Here is a 5,313-nt window from a genome sequence, read left to right as displayed (position 1 = left end):
CGGCGCCGCGGTCTCCCACCCCGGATGGCAAGTGTGCTCTGCCCGCCCTGCACCGCCCGGAGAGGGCGCTCGGCGCCCGCCACGGAGCTCAGGCCTGAGGGGCGCGGCCCCGGCCGCTGCCCTCTCCTCGCCCCGCCGCCCGCCCGGGGAAGCCTCGGCCAGCAGAGGCTGCCCGTCCCGGGGCGAAGCGAGCGGGAGTCGCTGGGGCCCTAGCTGTGCTGCCTCAGGGGCCCCGAGGCCGGCTGGAGCCCAGGTAACTCGGACAAACCCCTTGGTTTCGGCGTCACGCCGCGCCCGTCTGGATCAGCTTGTCTGTGACTGCCGCGATTTGCAGTCCTGTTCCGGGACCGGGAATACTGTGCGGAAACGTTACCCCACGGCCGAGTGGTACCTGGTTGTGCGACCTGCTCTTCACTCCGTATTGAGCCCCTTCCTAGGTGCTAGCAGTTATGCTAACACCTTACATCCTAAGTGTCTGAAGCAGGAAACAAAATGTCAAAGCCTTTAAACCTTGCTGTTGTTGATTGCCTGCTGTGGGTTAAACAGAGAAAGTGAAATTTACTTTGCAGTGGTGTCCTGGTTTTCCCAATTTTCTCCCCCATCCCACTGGGGGGGGGGGGGGGGGGAGTGAGCGGCTGTGTGGTGCTTAGTTGCTGGCTGGGGTTAAACCACAACAAGTGGATATTGTATCTAAAAGTTGAGGTGTTTTATGTACAAAGTAATATCTGTTCCATTTTTTTAGTGGTATTTTTTGTCCCGGTACACAGGAAGTGGGAATCTGGCCGTTTTCAGCTTGATCCCAGGCTAAAAAGACTCATGCTTTTAACTTTGGAATTACATGTTTCTGCTTCTGGCCAAAATAGCATCTGTCATACTTGCTATATTGAATATTGATCTGTTGGAGGGGTGGTGTGTGTCACAGTGACACTCAGTTGCAATAGTGCCCCAGACTGTGTCCCATCCTGAGAATTCAGGAGGCTAAAGGCTGTATCCTGAAATGAACAGTTTCTTTGGATGCATCCTAAATTGGGTTTGCAGACAATGCAGAGATCCCAAGCTAGTTTAGGTACTTAAGTAATGGAGGTCTATACTGTTTAATTTATTCTGCTGTTGCTCTGAGACACAGAGTAAATTAACTTGTGTCACACGCTGCACTGCTGAGTCTAGTCTACAATATATAAACTGTTTGCGTACCTCCAAACTACACAGCAGCCTAAGATGTAGACATACCTGCTCTTTGTACCTGGGGGTAAGATGTTAACAACATAAAAATCCCAAGACTTTGCAGAAACACATTTTTTAGGAAAGTTGTCACAGTCACAAGCAGCTCCAGCAGTACCTCATCCTCTGATCCCTGATCCATCTTTGCCTTTTTCCAAATTTGTATACACAGATTAGGGAGTTATCAGGTAAAAATGATCGATGACAGACAGGCTATGTCAGAGCACACTGCATGTACTCAAAAATTAAGGAAGATTTAATACTTTCCACCTTTGACTGATCTGGAATGCCATTATAACCCACTAATGCTCCTTAGCATTTTTCAGTTTTGTTCCCTCCAGATAGAGCAAACCCAGTTCCTATCCCAGTTCCCTTGAAGCCTCAGCTCTGGTAAGGCAAAATAGCTTCCCATGAACACTTTTCACTTGTCCAGATGGCACCTTCCTGCCTGTTCCTTAGCAGGGACTCACCCCCACGAAGCTCCTGCCCACGGGAGCTCCCTCGGGCATTTTACAGAGACGATCTAAGGAAGGCTTGTTATCAGGGACCCACCTCAGGCTGCACCCTACAGCCCTCCTGGTTTTACCACTGGAGGGATGGGATAATCCTGGTGGGAAGGGGATGAGCTCCATGCTCCCTTGAGGGCCCAGCTTTCCCCAGGAAAGGCTTCTTGCTTAGAGAAAGCAGCTTTCTGATTGTCATGGTCAGCATGACACCTCTGCACACTGAAATGTGACTTTACTTGCAATATAACTGAAAACAACTGTTAGCCAGCTACACATAGAAAAACAGATGACCCAGTATCTCCTCTGTATGCCTTACTGTTGGGCAAGGAGGAGTGTAGGAGTTTTTTAATGAAAGGGTATGTGTGTGATTAAATTGTAAACAGTTAAGAGCATGATGAGAAACAATTTCTCTTTAGTATTACACCTTGCTAATTTTAATTTTATAGCATCAGCAGATGTGTCACATTGTATGAAGGAAAAAACATTGTGCTTTTCAGTGTCTCTTAGAATATTTGAAACGCATACATAATAGCCATCATAATTTGAAAAATATTTGCAGGAAACTTGCTTTTACTTAGTAAAGTAATGTGTACTTGTACTTGTGTTTTGAGAGTGTTTTGCCTATTTCTTTTGAGCCAGTTTATAATAATTAGCAAATATATAAAAAGTATCATCATTATCTTCCAAAAAGTTCACAAAGAAACAAGCATTTATATTCTGCAGATGTGGAAACTAAGGCACAGAAAAGTTAAAAAACTCAGCCAAAGTCTAAGGCAGGATTTCTGGCAGAAGTGAAAATCAAAACAAGACAGTGCTGATTTGAAGCTATTGCATCATCTTCGTAGACTGAAGTTTGTATTTCAGGGATTTCAAATTCTGAGTTATTTTCCACTTATTTACAAATACCAGGAGTTTCCAATAGCAACCTGCAAAAATGCCACTATATAAGAGTATAAGTATCACTTAAGTTGGGTGGGTGTCCAATAGGAAGGAACCATATTTCTAAATTCCCAATTCTGAACGAATAAAAGAGGGCCTCTGAATTTTTTTCAGAGGGATCTGGAAAAGAGCATAACATAGCTCCAGGAAGACAAGCCTGAGAAAATATTTCATTTGCACTTGACCCTATTCACAGCCTTTCATACCATTAATTTCTTTGTTGTTTTTTTTTTTTTTTTGCAAAGTTTCAGATGACAGAACCATGCAACAGATAGGAGAAACCTCTGCTGCCCATTTTTGTCCATGAAGGGAAAAATAGAGAAAGAGGAGCAGCTAAGAAAGAGGTAGATTTCACTCTAACTTTTTGCATTTAACCTTCTTAGAATACTAGAGCTTTGCTGGGGTGTTTCAGCCTGGTTTAAACACGGATGGAACTTTCTGCTAATCAGAAAGCTGTTTTTAGTCTTTCTTGAAAATTCTTGTAGGTGAATCTTATTTTGGTCATATGTGGTACAATTTTTTCTCTCTAAGGCTGACTGTGGTTTGGTTTTTTTTTTGGGGGGGGGGGTAGGGAGAGATTATTCTGTTAATTAGACCAGTTAATATAGCTGGGAAGACACTGACAGACTTTTCTACATGCAATTCCTTCATCAGGTCTGTCTGTGTAGAGAAACAACACATATGTCGGGCCAGTTTCCTAAAGTAAGCCTCTGTGGTAACTACACATACTTTTAAGAAACATGGTAGTTTGTACATTGTGGGCAAAACTTGCAGAAAATCCCTCCAAAAATGGGTTTGTTCACTTTACTTGGATGTGAAAAGTTTCTAAATTAATCTAGTCGTTAAAAAATGGGGGAAATAAAATGTCAAGTTGGTGTCAATACAGATTTTTTAAAGAAAAAGGGATAACACAAATAGAATTGGCTGTGAAATGAACCTGCATTAAAATATGAGATTTGCTCTTATTTAAGTATGTGCAAAATCCTATCATCATGCTGGTCATCTGGTCTCCTTATTTCAAAATTAACATGCTCTAAGTTCACAAGTTAGCTAGGTGCACTTTAGGGAAAATAGAGGAATTTAATTTTATAGAGAAAAGGGTAGGGTAAAGATAAGTAGCTTATGAAAAAATAGTAATTTAGTATTGTGTGTTCAGTTCATAATTCCTTCAACTTGTTCCTTTTTCATCTAAATTGTTCCTTGTGATTAACAGTTATTATTTTGAGCTCTCTGTGAAATTTAGAACAGTGGATATTCACTTGCTGTTATTTCACTTTCCTGGATGGAATAGGGCAGAAGTTCAGTATATTTAGGATTTACTTGCTTATTATTTTAGGGAAGGTGTATAGCATGACTTTATCCTTCAACAGCATAAATGTCATGTAGACAGCATTCATTTGGGACATATTTGAAGAACAGTTGCACCCTTTTAACATCAATTCATTAGCTGGATAACTTACATGAAAGGAATACTGCTTAATGGAGATAAACCATTAAAAATAGTTTCATATAACCCTTGGTTTAATACCACCTAATGTTTCTGAAACACCTTCTTAGAGATGGATGCTTTTACTGTTAAAGGGGAAAAAGCTACTAGTCAGGCTATTTTCAGTTACAACATGGGTGAAAAACTTGAAATGGAGAAGCTGTTCTTTTAAAAGCTTGATTCTTAATAGTCTTTTTACCTTCCAATTAGTATAACAAAGGAATGGCCTCTGAGTTCTTATCCTGGCTTTTCACTAGTGTCACCAAGATATTGATTCTTTCAGATAGAAACAGTCATTATCTTGAGAGAGATAAAATGATCAATTAATTTCAATAATATAGGTCAAATTTATACTTATGTATCATTCAAAATTAATACCTAGGTATTGCTTCAAAATATGAACTATTACCTACAGCTTTATTGAAGTTTTTGCCCAGAATGCTGCTCCCATCAAAGTCAGTGATAATTTTAATATTACATTTCTTCAGAAAAGAATGAGTCAACAAGCACTTGTGTTTTAATTTTCAGAGCTGTTTAGCACTTGTCAGTTGTATTAAAGTACACTGGACACTGAGATGCTCAGAACTCTTGAAAAATCAAATAATTAGAGGTTATACATCCTATGATGCAAATTATAATGGTCATTTCTTTAATACAGTCAAATCCCATTGTCTTATTTGTGTAGGTAGACACACTGAAATCCTGAAGCAATTGAAAAAGTCATCTTACCTTCCTTTCCTGGAAGGGATAATAGATATAAATAGACAAGCACAGATACTTTATACTAGAGTTCATCGTGTTACTGCAAATGATAACGACTAGATGTTGCTATGTACTTTTGTATAATGCTTACATTCTTTTAATTTTGTTACTTAAAATGTTTCATATTGTGAACATGCAGCTGAAAGGTATTTAAAACTTTGCAACAAGGACTGTTTATTTGAACTGTGTTTGTACTGAGGAATTCTCACTGTGTTTGGGATCTGATTGTACAAATACTTCTCTGTTGAGAAGAACATACATTATGTTTTTATTATTATTATTTATTTTTATTATTAATATTAGGTGGCCATTTTCTTTCTAGCTTTTGAGTATTGGGCTCACTGCATCTGAAGCTTTCTGGATCAAATCTGTATTAATCAGATTTTAAACCTGTTATAT

Source organism: Aquila chrysaetos, assembly GCF_900496995.4.
Source record: "Aquila chrysaetos chrysaetos chromosome W unlocalized genomic scaffold, bAquChr1.4 W_unloc_1, whole genome shotgun sequence".
Taxonomy (NCBI): domain Eukaryota; kingdom Metazoa; phylum Chordata; class Aves; order Accipitriformes; family Accipitridae; genus Aquila; species Aquila chrysaetos.
The sequence above is the reverse complement of the archived record's forward strand: the minus strand, read 5'-3'. Positions refer to the sequence as shown.